This window comes from Elephantulus edwardii, unplaced genomic scaffold (assembly GCF_000299155.1).
Source record: "Elephantulus edwardii isolate Elephantulus edwardi_28Jun2011 unplaced genomic scaffold, EleEdw1.0 scaffold00170, whole genome shotgun sequence".
NCBI classification, from domain to species: Eukaryota; Metazoa; Chordata; class Mammalia; order Macroscelidea; family Macroscelididae; genus Elephantulus; species Elephantulus edwardii.
Genome location: NW_006399920.1, coordinates 1,307,344 through 1,324,935, shown reverse-complemented (window position 1 = coordinate 1,324,935; position 17,592 = coordinate 1,307,344). Strand labels below are relative to the sequence as shown.

At 37.0% G+C, this 17,592-nt stretch overlaps 1 pseudogene; it reads right to left on the bottom strand.

Moving 5' to 3' along the window:
- Window positions 1–9,336: 9,336 nt before the first annotated feature.
- The window catches only part of LOC102850369, a 45,190-nt pseudogene continuing 36,934 nt past the window's right edge, over window positions 9,337–17,592 (bottom strand).

Genomic DNA, 17,592 nt, shown 5'->3' with positions numbered 1-17,592 from the left:
AAATTCTAACTGCCTGGGTTTTCCATCAGCCTCCACTGTGGGGCAAAAAATTGCTAGTGAATCTGTTATAAACCATGTGAACTCCAGTCACCAAAATTCTACACTCATCAATCACTTCCATTTAGTTCCTTGAAAATCCTTTGGATGCTATTTGAAAACTATTTAGCTTGTTCTCTGGACTAATTTTAGTGCAAAAATAATGGAACAGAGTAAAAAAAAAGGATTAAAAAAGTAAAATAAAATTTAAACATGAAAGTAATAGTTATGTGAAAATGAATGAGCTTCCCATTCTAATTTTTTATAGTTATTCACTGAGATATGATTAAAGAGTTTATTATTGAGATATTATAAGAGTTTCTGCTTAATTCTTCAAAAAAATACCCCCTGCACATGTGTATGAACATATATATGCCTGTACATCTATGTACAGAAGCACATACATACTCAGTGTTTCTCATTTACATAAACAACAAAATACAAATTACACTTACCTTTTACTTTATTCACTTTAGGAACCTTAAGAACTCTTTTCCATACTTCACAATAGTCATTGCATAAAATGCCTGTTTGTAAATGCCAACGTCTATTTTACAAATTATAATTAATATGCTATGCATTTTTACAATACTTATGAAAAATAATAAATTGATTACCACCGTTGTTAGACACATTTGCTAATGAATGCAAACATACATACAAGGATAATACAAGTAGAATTGCTGGATAATTACTGCAGAATGGCCTTTCAATGAGCCATGGAGATTCACTTCACTTTGTATTTCCAAAAACAATGATGTGAAAGAGAGGATGGATTCCTGTGCAGCTTCTGATACACAGTATTATCACCAGGTCTATTTCATATTTACCAAAGGCTTGAAATTTAGGTTTACTTTTCATTTGCATCCCCTAATATCCAGTGCACCATAGTGGTACAAGTTGGGCTGCACTGCTCTAATCCATTAGCTCCTGAGGGTGAGGATGGAGAGAAGATAAAGTCATCCTTTTCCGTTACTTTTAGGTTTACAGTCTGAGAGCAGATGGAGAGTCCTCATGAACTGGCATTCACATGTGGGCAGTGTTGTTGTTGCTGTTGCTCAGTGTCGTTGAGTTAACTAGAAATCAGAGAGACCCTATGAACAACAGATCTGACCTTAACTAGGGCAAAATTCTGAGCCATCCTCAGGATTTTCAAAATGTTTGAACCCATTTTTCTAGTCAGTGTCTCAATCCATTTTGTTGACGATCATTCCTTTATTTCTCTGACCTTTTCCAGAATAGTACTTTTTCCAAACAATATCTTCTCCTAACCACATGCCCAAAATAAGTGAGATGAAGTATCACCAACCTTGCCATAAGAAGCACGCTGATTGAAATTTCTCCAGACTTGTCTGATCTTATAACAGTCTACAAGATATTCAGTACTCTTCTCCAAGTCTCCCATTCAAATATCTTCTGCCATCTTTATTCATTGTCAAAGTGTAAATCCATGGCTTTGAGGTTTCATAGGTAGTGGGTTTGATTATATTTTCATGTCTTTCAAAAGCCATTTCTGAACTGCCTACTTATATTAAATTAATTTTCTAGTTAGTTAGAAATCTTCAGATATTGAAAAAATTTACCACATTGTCAAGTTTGAAAAGTGTGCAAAGCTATATCTATTTTTTAAAAATTTATTAGTGAATATATACATAGAATTATTTTATTTATGAGTTTTATTTAGAACTTAATTGTGTAGTAGTCACTAGAACAGTAGTTCTAATAAGTTATTTACATAAAAATTACAATTAAACCAAATATCTTTCTTTCTAGAAATATTACATATATATTAACATTTTCTGGTTACTACTAGTGTATCTTTTTCTATTTTAAAGCCCCACGTTTCACTTCAGTTTTATATTTTATTGAAAATCTGTAAACAATGCTGTATACATATATGTGTGTATATTTATATGTGTATATATAAAGAGAGAGAGACTAAAATGTAATTTTAATTTATTATAAGTTGTTGTGGTGTCAGAACCTTGAAAATTGACTTTTCTATATACTGTATTAGACCCCACTGAAGGCATGGTTTCCAGCTACCTTTTCTGCAAATATATAGTCTTGCAAATCATCAACAACTGTGAGATGAATATAAGAGAGTGCTTTCTACAATGAAAAATGGTGGTAGAAAGAGGGAGAAGGGATTGTGGCATTGCTGTGAAGAGACTCTAGCAAGGTGTAACTAGAAGAACATTGGAGATGGAGCCATAGTGAAAAGTTATGCTTGTTGGATGAATAAATGTAAACTTGACTTGTAATTTCTCTGAGATAAAGTTTGCTGGATGATTGAGGAAATCAGATGCTTCTTGTATTTGTGCCACTTACATGAAGGTAGATATTTCACTTGTTGACTGAGAAGCTTTCAGAACTAATTGAGGTCTTATGTCTTGCTCTTCATCTGGCTTGGGACTACTGTACTAAACCTGAACTTGTACTGTGATTTATTTGCTTCCCCACACTCTGCAAACTAGTTCCCTGATAAAACCACAACTGTGAGTCAAGTCTGTGAGTTGCAACAAACACTGGACAAAATGATTTGTAGAAATTGGTGCAGGAGCATGTGGGGTTTCATTTCTGACCATCTAGCTATTTGCATGTTAGTATCCGTTTCGTAATCCATGATTGTCCTAAATTCTTAGTACTAACAAGTGTGATTGTATATAAATTAAAGTGAAGTTTGTCTGAAATGATAGTAAATAGTGTTTATAATGTATAACCTCTGTCATTTGTACAATTTTTACACTACACTTGAATTATTTGGACAGTCATTAATTCTAATAGCATTTCTAGTTGTTAAGTACTTTTGAGTTGTTTATCAAAAATATTAATGTACAATAGCAAACTGTTCTGCATACAAATTGAAAAGGTATGGAGACAAAATACATCCCTGATGGACCTCCTTATTGATTTTGAACTATGTAGTGTCTCCTTGCTCTGTTCTGACAACTGTCTCTCGGTCCAAGTATAGGTTTTGTATAAGCACAATCAAACGTTCTGGGATTCCCATTCTTCTCAGAGTCAGCCATAGCTTGTTATGATCCACAGTCAAAAGCCTTTGCATAGTCAATGAAGCACAGATCGACATTCTTCTGGTATTCTCTGCTTTCTGCCTAGATCCATCTAACATTAGCTATAATCTCCCTACTACCACGACCTCTTCTAAATCCAGCCTGCACATCTGGCAGTTCTCTGTTGACATATTGCTCCAATCGTTTTTAATAATTTTCAGCAGAATCTTGCTTGCATGTGATATTAATGATATTGTTCAATAATTTCCACACTCTGTTGGGTCACTTTTCTTTGGAATGGGAAAAAAATATCGATCTTTTCCAGTCAGTTGGCCAGCAGGCTGTCCTCCAGATTTCACAACTTAGTGAGCACATCCAGGGCAGCATCTGTTTGTTGAAATATGTCAATTGATATGCCATCAACTACTGGAGCCTTGTTTCTTGCCAGTTTCTTCAGAGCAACTTGAACTTCCTCCTTCATCACCATAGGCTCTTGCTCATATGTTATTTCATTAAATTCTTCTATGTCAGCCAATTCCTTCTGATACAGTGGCTCTATGTACTTCCTCCGTCTTCTATTAATGCTTCCTGGATTATTTAACATTCTACCAAAGTATTCTTAAGTATTGCCACCCATGGCTTGAATTTGCTTTTCAACTCCTTCAGCTTAAGGAATGCTGAGCGAGTTCAGCCCTTTTGATTTTCTGACTCCAGTTCTCTGCACATTTCATGATAGTATTTTGCTTTGTTGTCCTGAACTGCCTTTTGAAATTTTCTGTTCAGCCCTTTAATTTCTTGGTTTCTTCCTTTAGCTTTGGCTTCTTGGCACTCTAATGCAATATTCAGTCTCATCTGACATTCGTCTTGGCCTTTTCTTCTTCTTCAGCCATTGTAATGATCTTTTGTATTCTTCATGGATGATTTTCTTGATATCCTCCCTCATTTAGTCTGCGCTTATTGGTGCTCAAGGCCTCAAACCATTCCTGAGATGGTTTTGAAATTTGATTGGATTGGTGGAAGAGTCATCAACAACCTGCATTATGTAGATAACACAACCCTGCTTGCTGAAACTGAGGAGGACCTGAAGCACCTGCTGCAGAGTGTCAAGGACTGCAGCCTTAAATATGGATTGAAGCTCAACATCAAGAAAACAATGATTCTCACCACTGGGCCAATTGGCAGCATCAGTATGGATAGTGAAGAAATTGAGATAGTTAACAGTTTTCTTTTACTTAGCTCCACAGTCAGCACTCTTGGAACCAGCAGCCAGGAAATGAAGAGACAAATTGTATTGGGAAAGTCAGCCATCAGGGACCTCTCAAGAGTACTGAAGAACAGCAGCGTCAGACTGGAGACTAAGGTGTACCTGATCCAGGCCATAGTCTTCGCAATTATGCGCTATGCATTGGAGAATTTGACAGTGAATAGGGATGATAGAAAGAGAATTGATGCCCTTGAGCTGTGGTACTGGAAAAGAGTGTTTGAATATACCATGGACTGCTGGGAAAACAAATAGGTTTGTCCTAGAGAAGGTGCAGCTGGAGTGCTCCTTGGAGTCAAGGATTCTGAAGCTTTGTCTGACATACTTTGGGCATGTTGCAAGGAGGGACTGGTCCTTGGAGAGGGACAACATGTTTGGAAGAGTGAAGGGGCGGCGCAGGAGAGGAAGACTCTTGATGAGATGGATGGATTCTGTTATTGGAAGGTGGGAATGAATGTATTTGAGACGGCAAGGTTGGCACAGGATAGAGCAGCATTTAGGGCTTTTGTACATAGGGTTGCTATGAGTCACAAGCAACTCGATGGCACATAACAACTACAATAACAACATGGTAAACTAAATTTGTTTGATGTAATTTGTATTCTGTCTATATATTCCCTTAACATCTATAATTGTGTGATTTTTTTTCCTCATTTTTTTAACTGTCATAACGAATTGAAAAAAGTAGCAGACGGGTGTCATTTGCCTCTTTCCACGTTAGGTTTCTTGTTTGAATTAATTAACCCATTGATATTTCAAATTTTATGAAGTGAAAAGCCAACGACAGAGAGTTAATCAGTGGGCGGGAATGCCTTCAAAATGGTTTATGACTGATCTTCAAACAGAAGAGAGGATATTAGGAATTGTTTCCTGGAATTATGATGCTGATTTCTGTCTTGTAATATTTTTTTAAAGCAAGGTCTATGGCCATTCTTAATGAGCCAAAATACCTTTGTCCTATATATTGTTGTTGTTGTTGATTGCCTTCAAGTAAAGTATGACTCATTGTGACCATATGAACAAAAGACCTAAAGCCCCTCTACAACTATTGACATTTAGTTTGTAATTGTTGTCCTGTATAGATATGTTAAAGTACTTATTCTCTTGATGGAATCAGCAGACTATTTAAATAACCCTGTATCCTCTGTTGGGTATTTAATCTCTCTGTTTCTCTCTCAATCTCTCCCTTGCTCAGCAATTATGTTGTTGTTAAGTGCTGTCAAGCCATAGAAAACTCATAGCAACCCTATGAATGAAAGACCTGAATATTGTAAAACTTTCACCGTTTCTCCACTTTCATAGTTTCTGGAGGCAAGCTATTTTGGAAGTAGATGCCTTTCCTGCTTCCAAGCTTGCTTTAATCTGGGAGCCCCACCAAACACTGTCCACCATGGGCAAGAACTATCGCATTTGACACATCACTGTCATGGTGTTAGCAACACAGCAACCCTGAGTTACCTCTGTACAGCAAATGGACAGACCAGTGCTATACCATTTAGCAGAGAGGACCTCAGATTAAAATCACCCACCTTTGTCTAGGTAGCATAACTTTCTATCCAGTTGACCAACAGAGCTATCTCTATCACTCAGCAATTAAAGCATGAAATTTTCCTTTTCCGTTTACTCTCCTTCTTGTGCTAATTAAATGTTTATAATAGCTCAGATTCCAATATAATAATTCATAACACTATAATATAATCTAATAATTCATAGTTTAATTTCACTATCAATTCTCTCAAATTCAATTAGAAATAAGAGAAATCGGCGAGATAGTTTATCAGAGTAGCAAAGGTATTTAAATCTTACATATGTAGATCTAAGGAGGCAATGAAAAAACATAGCATAATTAAAGATCTTTTTAATTCAAATTGTTATGAATTAATTTGTTTCTTGGATTATTTTGAATGAAATCATTTTTACTTGAAGCTGATGGATTTTGTGAAAAAATTATACAAAACAAGTTCCTATAATCTCTTAAACTTATAAAACTTTTCAATTGTTATCATTTAATAATACTAGTTAAATGAGGTCTAGTGAGGTGGTCTATAGAGTGTTATGTATTGTTATGTGCCATCTAGTTACCTGAGACTTACAGAGATTCTATGTATAATAGCTCTGAACTTTGTTCTATCCTGAGCCAGTCTCACTATCTCCAACAAACCTACCTTCATTATCCCCGTTAACTGTAACAATTCATTTTATCTGAATTTTCACTCCTGAACTGTCCTACCCTTCCAAGCATGATATCCTTCTCAAGGAACATGCTCAAAGTAGGTGAGACGGAGATTCAAAATCCTTGCCTCCAAAGAGTAGCCTGGTTTTATCTTCTCCAGAATAAACTTGTTCTCTTGGTAGTCCATGGTATGTTCAAAACTCTTCTTTATCACCAAAGCTCAAAGGCATCAATACCACGTCTGTCGTCTTTGGTCATTATTCAGCTCTCTAATACATAGCAAGAATGAAGACTATGGCCTGGATTAGACATGCCCTAGTCTTCAGATTGATATTGTTGCCTCTTCAAGGCTTTTTAGAGATCCATGAATGTAGCCTTCTGCAAACCAATTAATCTTTCAATTTCTTGACTGCTGGGTCCAAGACTGTTGATTGTGGAGCAAATAAGCTGAAATTGTCAACCATCTCAGTCTCTTCTCCTTCTGTCCTAGTGTTGCCAACTGATCCAGTGGTAAGAATCTTTGTCTTGATGTTGATCTTTAATCCATACCAAGGAATGTAGTTCTTGACCTGCAGCAAGTGCTTTGGGCCCTCCTCAGTTTCTGTGAACAAGGTTGTGTCATCTGCAGAATGCAGGTTTTTGATGAGTCTTTCTTCATTCCTGATGGCACATTCCTCCACAGAAAGTCCAGCCTCCCAAATGATCTGTTTTGCATATAGATTGAAAAGATATGGAAATAGGATGCATCCCTGACACACTCCCTTCCTGATTTTGAACCATGCAGTATTTTCTTGCTCTGCTCTAACAACTCTTTCCTGGTCCAAGTATATGTTTTGCATGATCATAATCAAGTGTTCTGGGATTTCCATTCTTCTCAAGGTTGACCAAAATTTGTTGTGGTCCACACTACCAAATGCTTTTTTATAGTCAATGAAACACAGATACACATGTCTCTGGTACTCTTTGTTTTCAGTCAAGATTAATCCGACACTGGCAGTAACGTCTCAGGTGTTATGGCCTCTTCTATATCCTGCCTGTATTTCTGGTCATTTTCTGTTAGAAGATATTGTGCATAGCTTGTCTATAAGATGCATTGAACTTGAATGCACATAACGTGGACATTCATTCTTCTTCTGCAATTCTTATTCATTGCTCAACTTTCAGATATATGGGAAGCAATTGAAAATACCATAGCTTGCATCAGGCATATCAAAGTTTTAAACTGACATCATTGTTCCTCAATACATTGTAAAGGTCTTTGACAGCAGATTTTCCCAATGTAGCACCTTTTAAAAAAAAATTCTTGACTGTTACTACCATGAATGTTAGTAGTAGGCCCACTTACAATAAAAGCGAAATAAATAAAGATCATTAGCAACTTCGATCTTTTTCATAATGTTGTAAGTTTGTCCAGTAGTGAGGATTTGTGGTTTCTTGGTGTTGAGAAGTTATCCATATTAAAGACTATAGTCTTTGATCTACATATCACAAATTATTATTTGACATCTAACAATGGTTAGGGAAATTATCTTGACTATGTAATATACTGATAGCATGAATGATTCTGTGTTTTAAATGTTTTTATTTATATAGAAACTGATAATTTTAAGTGTTACACTTCTTATAAATTCGTATCTGTTTATAAAAGTTTTTGTCAGTATAATAAATGTTTACATTGTTGTATGGGATTCTGAATTATAATTTCAAGGAGTGCACTAAATGGCCCCTTAAAAAACATAAACAGTTTGTCCCTATCATCCCCTCCACACACAAATAAGAGAGCAATTTTCTGAATACATAGGTATAAAATGGAATCTCAGTATGAATGGTACATCATCATCAGGGCCACTATAGATGACAATTGAAATTTATATAAAGTCTGTAGGTCTCATTTAGAGACTAGATCCATAAAAAACCAATTTGACTCTAATGAAAATGTGTGGAGAGTGGTTACAAAATTTTCTTTTCTGAAATATGTTTTGCGTCTCCATGACATGGAAATCATCACCCTATGATCAGTATTCTCAGCACTACCTGCAAAGTTGAGGCTCTTGAAAATAGAATCAGAGCCATAAGACTGAATTTGAATGTATTAATTTTCTACTTCTCCTACAACACAGAAATTTAGCTCCTTAAAAAATGCAACTTGTTAGTAAATACTCTTACATAAGTCAATCTAACATGTGCCTCATAGGTGTGAATATCTAGATGATAGTCACTCTGTACTCCTTTCTGGAGACTTTTAGAAAAGGAGCATGTCTTTCTCTGCGTATTCTAACTTCTAAATGCTAGAGATGTCTGGTGGTAGAATCTGGAGTCTGTGTGAAGCTACACTACTAAATCAACATTGGTGCCTCAATTTGAATCAGAGAGAGAGAGACAGAAAGAGAGAGAGAGAAAGGAGAGGAGAGGAGAGGAGAGGAGAAAAAAAGAAAAGGAAAAGAAAAGGGGGGGAAGATGAGCAATCTCCTTGCATATGTTTTACAGACTCCAAAACCTCATTGGAGAGTCAGCTATATTGGTTCCATTCCAGTGACAATGAGAAACATGCTGTCTGGGTTCATTGACTCCTGGTCCATCTGCAAAAACAAAGAAGATATGTCAGGTCTTTTTTTTTTCCAAAATACCAACAATTAAATTGATGACATCTTTATTTTTGTCATTTAAAGGCTGATGAAAAGCTGTAATTAATTCTATTAAGAAAAATCCAACATCTCAATTGAAAAGAATTGTATTCACTCATTAAAGGCTAATAGTTTTCCAAGACAAATTGAAAATATCCAGCATGCATGTTTAATTTCAGTACAATAGATTTAAGACCAGGCATGTATGTTACATGTATCAAGGCTAGATTACAAATTATCATAGTCATCATCATCACCATCATCGTCGTCGTCTTCACGTTTTCTTCTCGATGCATTAGATGGTTCACTGGCAGTATTTTGTGATGATACCATATTAGTTGTAATAAGAATATTTTTGGACCCAATTAATAATAGATTAATCAGAACATTCTGAACTGCGGACGTTGCTGGAATATTGATGCTTTTACAGCCGGAGTCTGTGAAGTAGGCATCTGGACTGTAAATCGTTGCCCTGTGAGGGACATTGGAGTCCCTACTTTAGTTGAAACAGACATGGTTTGTGGGGTTGGTGTACGTAGTGTGGGAGTACTAGGTCTGCTAGAAATGGAACCAACACTTAGCCTTGGAACTGTTATTCTTCCTGCAGCACCAGATGTCTTTTTTCTCTATGGACTTAAGTCTATAATTTGGAGCAGTTAAGCAGTACCTATCAGGGGGCAATCGAGGACCAGACTATGGCTTGATCAAAGGCAAAGAGTTTTATTTCTTTGCCATGCAATATCTAATAAAAAAATCTATTGGAGGAGGAGAGGTGAAAGACTGGTCAGCATGACACTGGATTGCCAATCGCACATCATCTGCATCAACAGTTGCTTTCTTAGCATGGCTTGAATAAATTTTTGCATCGTCTAGGATTGTAGTTACATATTGGAAGGCAAACTCAAACATATGATACATAACTCTTGGCTCATATTCGGTAATGCCCATATCCTTCAGGATTTGTGCCATCATCTGTGCATCTTTCGGCATGCTCTTGGGAGAAGTCATCTTTCCAGACTCCGTGATATCCGGTGATCAGACTTCTTTAGCTAAATCACCCACATTAATGTATTTCAGTCCTGATCTCGAGGCAAGCTCTTTGCCTAGCGTGGTTTTTCCAGCCCCTGATGTGCCAGTGAGCAAGATGTTCGGCTGCAACGTGGTCCCCACCGCAATGGCTCCTAGTGCTTCCAATATGTCAGTTCTTTTAGTACTGTTATCCCAGGTTATTTACTTCCTCTTTTAGCTCTGATGAAATAATGTATTATAAATTATACTACTCAATGAAAAGTTGCTAGTTCAAACCCACAAGCTTCTTTAGGAAGGATAGAGAATTTCCCATAAAGTTTTACAGCCTTGGAAACTTGATGGAAAAGCACCATGAGTTAGATTTGACTCAACAGTAATATGTTTGAGTCTTCAAGATCTTTGGTATGACTTTGAACCTACCTAATTTATCTAGGATAAATTATAATCTTGTTACTTATATTAACAACCTTCATTTCCCTTGGTAATTGTTGTAAGATATGTACAGATTCTAAGGATTGGAATAGAAATATTTGAATATAATTTTTTCACCTACCAGAGAGTGAGAGTTCAAAATAATAGAAAATAAAGACTATATCATAATGATTATAGTTATTAAGATTTTTGCCAATCTCAATTACTAATTTTTATGCAAATTTTATAAACATTTATTTGAGTCTCATAAAATAGATCATGATGATGATGATGATAATGACGATGATGATGATGATGATTCCTCTAGGTCGTATAGCCCTGGTGTACAAATTGCCACACAGCGGTAACTTGTGGTTGCTGTGAGGCTGAACACTGTGACACTGATGTGTCAAATCCATTAATGGTTGGTTAACCAATGCAGACAGAGAGCAGAGCTTGGAAGGAGGAGTGGCATCCACTTCTATAATAGCATGCCTCCAGAAACCATATGAACCTGGAGAAAGGATGAAAGACACCCAAGTGTTGAGGACTCTCCTTCATAGGGTCGCTATGAGTTGCCTGCAAATCAATGGCACTTAACAACAACAATATTATTATTATTATTATTTATTATTTAATAGCTCAGTATTTTGCAGTCCAGGATTTCAAGGGTAGAATTAGTTCAGGTGCAACCTGGCCATGGGCTTCAAACTAGGTAATCATGGACTAGGTTTCTCCCTTACCATCTTATACATCTCTTTACATAGTGTTTACCTCTTTCTCAGAAAGATTTTCTTTTAAATTCTTAATAACTGGTGGGACTATTAATTGTTCTGAGTTTAGGAAAACATATTTTAGGAACTACTAGCAAACATGCCCAAATTTTATCCCAGAGATATTCTTACATTGCTAAACACATTGCCCTTTGCACTAAGTACATTAACACTATCTGCCTTGAACAAAAATCTAGTATGAATGTGTCGTTGTCTGTTCATAAGATATCTAGATGTTGGAAATGTTCATAGAGAATTGTTTCCCACAGTATACCTCTGTCATCACTAATCATATGGCTTGGAGTATCATATGGAATCTCATTGCTTTATATAAGACCTTTTGATTTCATCCTACATTTCTTAACATCTTTCCTTCTATCTTCTTAGTGATATTTTATCTCTTCCTATTGGCCACTGAATATTCTTAGGATATCTCTAATATCAGTCATTCACTCTATAGTATTTTTTTCTGCATCCATACAAAGCCTTATATTTTGTGTGAAGTTTATAAATTGAGGGTAATAAACCAGTGTTTATTTTTCTCATGTGAGTGCTAGCTCTGATCATAGTAATTTTTCTCTAATAGATAGCGCCAGAGCAACTGGCTCTACCTGCTTTTGACAGTTAGTTATTGACTTCCATTAGTTGCTAGACCTGCATTTTCAGGGCTTTCTTCTGAAGTTGCTATTCTTTAGTTTTCTTTGGTAGTTAACACTCAATATTTCTTGACTGATTGCCTTCACTGGTGAAATGGTATAAAAATATGTTGCTTACCAGCTAAATGAAAAAAATATTAGGACCATATTTTCTGATTTTTTTTCCTTCTTTGCTCCAACACCTTTCATTATGACAAATACAAGTTAAAAACAAGGCACACTGATGTCCTTTATAAATGTTGTGGTAGTTAGGGTTTATTGTACAGAATAGCTTCCCCAGCCATTGACTTTAACTTTGCCATGTGGATGGATGAGAATATGTGGATAGGGTGTGTTAGCATCTACACAAAGTGGATTGACTTCATTGTGTGAATATACTGCAGATTTTCCACCCACTCATTTATTGATGGGCACTTGGGTTGCTTCCATCTTTTTCTATTGTGAACAACACAGCAATTAACATGGGTGTGCATATATCTATTTGAGTGGCAGCTGTGGTTTCTATAGGGTATATTCCCAGTAGTGCAATTGCTGAATCAAATGGTATTTCAATTTCTATATTTTTGAGAAAGTGTCATACCAGAATGGTTGCACCATTTTTCACTCCCACCAACAGTGAATAAATGTTCCAATTTTTTCACAATCTCACCAGATTTGTTCTTTGCTGCTCTGTTGAACTTTACTATTATTACTGGGGTACAGTACTATCTTATAGTGGAATACTGCACAGCACTGAAAACCACAGAACTCATAAAATAGTATACAAAATGGGTGACCCAGGAGGACATTATGCTGAGTGAAATATCTCAGTCACAGTAGGGCAAATACTGCAATTATGCCTCTGTTATAAGATAGGGTTGACTTCGGGGTTGGGAGAAACTAAGAAAAAAGGGGATAAATAATGAACACTGCCTTTAAATAGATACAGGAAAGAACTGTCTCAAAGAAACATATGATTAGGTAATATGTGCATGATAACAGTTCAGGTAAGAAGTGCATAGCAAAACACACTGGGGACCAGGGGAGGGGAATTGTGCAACAATGAAAGAATTTTATTAAAGAGAAAAGCAAACTAGTGGGATGTAAGGAGGAAAATGTGCAAGAATGAATGAATGTAAATGAAGTTTTATGTAAACTTTTGTTAAGATATCAATTAAAATATAATAAAAAAATTTTAAAAAGATATTTTGACAAAATAAACAAACAAACAGAAAACAAAAGTGATTGGCTGTAGTCTTACCAATCCACAAGGGCATTGACTGTTCTCGCCATTAAACTGAGTCAAGTTTGAGACCCTCACCACCAGCAAAGAAGCAGCAAGAGAACTCAGTTCATCCTTCTGGACCACAGATTCTTGCTCCAGCCAAACCAGTACCAAAGGGAGCAACAGCTAGAGCAGCCAGCAGCAAAGAACCAGAGATCTGATGTGAGATGGAGCTACCTTTAGGACTGCTACACCACAGAACCGGAGCTAAGAACCTTTTGTCCAAGTTAGCTGGAGGATTGGAACAAGAGGAAGATCCATCCGGCAAGACTAAGAGCCTAAACCCAAGACACTGAAGGTGCTGGTGAGGACATTTCAGAATCTGTCCTGACTGAGTGATCGTATTCTTCCATTAACCTTAATTATAGCCTTTTGGTTTCCCTAATATGATTCTATGTGGTCTCTGAGCTATTGCAACAGATTATGGACCCAATAAAGCAGTAAGAGTAGTGTTAGGCTGAAGAGAAGGAAAGCACAGGAGTGTGGAGGACATGCCTGATCTCATGGGAATTGGTTTTGTGTTGTTGGTGTTGATAGGAGTAGTTCTTCATAGGGCTGGTAAAAGTCAAATGTGTTCATGCTCACATGGCCCTTGCTCTTTTTCCAGATGCAAGCTAGTGTTCATGAAGTTAGCACCACAAAGCGCATTTCAAAAGTAAAATGCTTTGTGTATGAAGATAAATGGAGTGTTAAGGCCATGGGTTTTAGAGCCAACCTCCAGTTTGAATACCAGAGCTAAAACATGCTGAACAAATGTGAAAAAATTTCCCTTTCTCCATGATTCAATTTACTTGTAAATCTGGTTATATTTGTTAAAGAACTTTTGTATTTGTGTTTGAAATTATGTTTGTGTATATTCACATATTGTTGTTGTGCATGTTCCATTGTGTGGGAATCCATCCATAGCTGGCACTCTGGCAGGTTTTCAGAGGCAGTTAATTGAACATGAGGAGATGGCCCATGTAGCAGTCTTTCTCCCGTGAGATATGGAATGGCAAAGGAAATGCTAACAAAGTAAATAAATCAGAAACTGTCCTGGTCAATGGTGTGAAACGGTAGCAAAAAAAAAAGGGAAAACAGACTCATCTAAGAAAGGAGATATTGGAAAAGCAGACACTAGGAGCCACCATAAATTCATCAGAAGCTGTGTACTCCATAAAGCTGTGTAAACTTGACCCCACTGAGAAACATATATACACACTTGTATATACCATAAGGATAGTGTCAGTCTGTCCTGACCCATTCATAGTCTGTTATGATGGTCCTCTAATAAACCTTCTTTCTTTCATTTGCTCTTTTCCAGTGTCAGTGTCTTTTTTGTTTTGTTGGGTTTTTTTTTTTGTTTTTCGTTAGTTTGTATTAACAGTGTTCTATCAAAGTCTTATATCTGTGTCAGAACTTTCTAGTTCTTACTCGATGTTAACTCTAGAAATCATCCCCTATGGAAATCACCCCCGTGACATGTGGAGCAGCTTGTGGATGTTCATACTCTCACTTTCCATGTTCAAATCACTAGCGTCCCTTTGCAACTGTTCATCTTTCTTGGTGACTCTTATTAGGAAGCACAGCTTCTTGCTACTATGTCTACAAAGCTCACATAGCACGTGCTAAATACATTATCATTTATATAGTATGTATCAAATATAAAATACATATATTCATATTGTTGTTATGTCCTAGTACAGTAGCTCTGAATCCTGTCCTATCCTGAACCAATCTCACTGTCTCTGACATACCTAAACAATTACCCTATTTACTGTGTCAATCCATCTCATCTGGGGTTTTCCTCTCCTGCAGTATCCCTCCACCTTCACCAAGGACTGGTCCCTCCTAGCCACATGCCCTAAGTATGTCAGAGGAAGCTTCAAAATCCTTGTCTCCAAAGAACAGCCTGGTTTCACCATCTCCAGGACAGATCTGCTTGTTCTCTTGGCAGTCCAGGGTATGTTCAGTACTCTTCTCCAGCACCACAATTCAAAGACATAAATACTTCCTCTATTATCCTTATTTTTTGTGCAGCTCTCTGATACATAGTAAGTCACTGCAAAAATCATGCCTTGGATCAAGTGCACCTTAGTCTCCGGACTGACAGTGTTGCTCCTAAGTATTCTGGAGAGGTCTCCAACAGCAAACTTTCCCAATTTGTCTTTTAAATTCCTGGCTTCTGGTACCAAGAGTGTTGTTGATTGTGTAGTCTAGCAAGCTGAAGCTGTTAACAATCTCAGTCTCTTCACCATCTATCCTGATATTGCCAATTGGCCCAGTGCTGAGAATCTTTATTTTCTTGATATTGGCCTGACCTTCTGTAGCAAATATCTCAAGTCCTCCCCAGTTTCAGCAAGCAAGATTATGTCATTTACACAGGTTGTTGATTAGTCTTCCTCCAATCCTTATGCCACATTCCTCCTCATAAAGTCTGAAGGTAGGGGAGTGAGAGGTGCAGGAGGGGATAGGAGAGGGAACTGAGCTGGATGCTGGCAGAGTGGGGTGGGGTGGGAGGTCACAACACAACACATGCACTGAAATGGGGTGGGGGACACCAACATCTGTTCCGTTTATCATGTAATGGAGACAGGGCTCTCATCTTCTCTTTTGTGTAAAATGCTCGTCTGTCAAATACTGCTCTAAAGCTGAGTATCCAAACTAATGCAAACTAGGGAGAAGGATTGGCCATTGGCTTCCGAAATAACAGTCCTTTGAAAGCCTTATGTACAATAGCACAACTTAGATTAGACTAGCAGATACGATAGCAAAGACTGAGCCTTTGTATTCAGAATCGCCAAGAAGGAGGAACAGTTGCAGAGGGACACTAGTGATTAAAACATGGAATGTGAGAGCAGGAATGTAGGAAAATTGGAGATTGTTAAGGAAGAAATGGAACACATTGATATTGACATACGAGGCACTGGCGAAATGAAACGGATCGGCATGGGATGTTTTGAATCAGGCTTAGCTGGATATGAAAAGGTAAGGAAAAATAGGGCTGCATTTATACTAAAAAAGATCATTTCTATATCTTGAAATACAGTGTTGTGAATGACAGGGCCCCCATATTAGTTATCACAAAAGTATACTCTAAATATAAAAGTATACCCTAAACTCAGATTTTTACAGACCATTTTCCCTCTTAAAGAATTATTACCTCCCCTACAGTACTCAACATCTAAACCTAATACACAGTTAAGGAAACTAAAGAAAATTAGTCATTGAGGGAAGGATCAACAAGTACGATTGCAAAGGCCTTGTATAGTTAGGATAATGAAAGAAGTTATTTTAAGCTGTTTTGAGACTACAGAGATAAAACAAGTTAATAGTACCAAGAAACTACATAATTGTCTAGTAATCAAATAAAGCTTTGTCTTAATGATCAAATATTGATAAGACACTGCTTATACACACACACACACACACACACACACACACACATACAATTATACCTACATATTTTTCTTTTTTTATTTTATACTTATACAAAGTTAGTATATGTTGTTTTTCACGTCAGATCTTTCCCCCTTCCTTTACCCACCACTCCCTCCACCAATCCAATTGTGTGATCCTATGGTTAAGCATCCCCTCCATTGGATCCTCAGACTCATTTTACAATAATGGTCCTATACAGTATTTGTCCTAATGAGACTGAATTCGTTCACTTAATTAGATGTTTATCAAATTTTTGTTTTGAAACACAGAACCAAATGTACCAGCATGTCAAAACAGCTGGTGAAGAAATCAGGTAAATTTTTCATAGGCTGCTATGCGGCCAAAATAAACAAGGGACTATTTCTAATCTGTTTTCAGGTGCACAGAGCAGATTCAATAGAGGAAGTGAAGCGAGTGGGTAGGCAGCAGAAGAGTGAGCAAGCAGCTGACTTATGTATCATTTTTAGACACTGCTCTGTTGTTGATAGGTACCATCAAGTTGGTTCCACCTTATGTACAACGTAAGGAAATGCTGTCTGGTCCTGTGCCATCTTCAAAATGGTTCTATATTTGAACTCATTGTTGCCGCCACTGTGTCAATCCGTCTCATTGAGGATGCTCCGAGCAGTGAATAATTCACTAGGGGGACAAATATAGTCTCCATAGTCGAATGCTCATGCTGCCAGGCAAAGACTGAAAAATGACACTGCAATTTAGAGACAAGATGATTCACCTGTTATTGAAACAAATACCCTGAGAGGTTTAAGTAAGCTACAAAAATATAACTAAGAGAGCACAGGACAATTTTATTATGGATTTTTAGTGTATTCCTAATATAAACTTCACCAGAAAAAAAAAAAAAAAAAAACGGGGGGAGTCATGGAAAGGGAAACTTCATAAAAGAGAGAGAAATTTTCGTGATCATTATAAA